Below are 747 nucleotides of genomic sequence, written 5' to 3' on the forward strand. Positions count from 1 at the left end.
TCAGTGGACGAGGGCTGCACGATAAGCGTTACAAGAGGTAATCCCGCCATCCAGGAGCTCTCCCGGCCAGGCGCCTCGCACCGCCGCGTACAATCGGAGCACAGGATGCGGCGGCGGCGACCAGGGAGAGGATGCTCGGCAGAGGCAGAGGCAGCGACAGACAGCCCAGGCTCACCACAGACTGTAACGGCCGCTAACAGGAGCCGGGCTGGAACCCTTCACAGCACCGCCAGCCTGACCGCCCTTCTCCCCAGCTGCTCCTGCGGCTCAAGCGCAGCGGAGTGGCGGAAATTAACGTTGCCTGCCGCCTCACCGAGCGCTCCCCAGCAGTGCCACACGACGCTCGCAACCACGCGCACACACTCCCCACCAGCAGCCGGGAGGGACTGACAGGAATAGCAATGGCTCCTTCCGCAAGCACGCACCCACCACCGCCGGTGGGAGCCCGCGGGGCTATGCTTCCCGCCCCACGTGACATGGAGGCGGAGACGGGAAGCGAAAGGTCAGTGTCGACGCCGGCGGAGGGGGAGCGGAAGGTCAGGGTGCCGCGGAGCGGAAGTGGGAGCTTGAGCCCGTCCGCCATTGTGGGGAAGCGGAGCCCAGAGCAGGGGGGGAAGCGGTGCTGCGTCCGGCCGATCGGCTCCTTCCAGCGGGAACCTGATCGGCGGCGGCAGCGAGCCTAGGCGGCGGCGAAGACAATCAGGCGGCGGCGGTGGGGAGGAGGAGGAGGAGGAGGAGGCGGCGGCG

Source organism: Psittacula echo, assembly GCF_963264785.1.
Source record: "Psittacula echo genome assembly, chromosome: 2".
Taxonomy (NCBI): Eukaryota; Metazoa; Chordata; class Aves; order Psittaciformes; family Psittacidae; genus Psittacula; species Psittacula echo.